Here is a 580-nt window from a genome sequence, read left to right as displayed (position 1 = left end):
CAATCGTCACTATTTGCCTATACACGCAAAGAGACACAGCGCTTTGTTTTCTTGTTTTAATCAATTTCACTCATCTAGACCCCACACCTTCGCGCAAACACGATAGTCCCCTGGACCTCAAATAATCATCCTCCTATTTTTTCCCATTCATCTCACCTAAATATGATCATCTCACAAATGATTCTCGTAATCGATCCTCACCTATCCATCTCATCTGCTTCAGCTCATCTATTTTATCTCCTTATTTCATCTCCACTTCACTAGTCTTACCTCATCTAACCTGTCATTGAGTACTCAACTCTCTGCACACCTGCATTAATTGCCACCGCTAGTCTCGCTCTGCAACCTTTCCTCATCTCATCTCACCTCATCTCCGCCAACCTTGGTCTCATCTCAATCTCACCTAACCTTAATCTCATCTCAATGATCTCCTCATCTCATCTCCATCACATTACAATTCTTGTCGCTCATCTCATCTTCATCGCATCCTATTTCATTTCATTGCAAATCTCACCTCAATCTAAATCCTATCTCAAATCGTCAGGTCTCAAATGATTCTCCTCATCTCATCTCATCATTC

This window comes from Actinia tenebrosa, unplaced genomic scaffold (assembly GCF_029948245.1).
Source record: "Actinia tenebrosa isolate PJP-AT-01 unplaced genomic scaffold, QUT_ActTen_1.0 PGA_scaffold5__44_contigs__length_20552954, whole genome shotgun sequence".
In the NCBI taxonomy this organism is placed as follows: Eukaryota; Metazoa; Cnidaria; class Anthozoa; order Actiniaria; family Actiniidae; genus Actinia; species Actinia tenebrosa.
The sequence above is the reverse complement of the archived record's forward strand: the minus strand, read 5'-3'. Positions refer to the sequence as shown.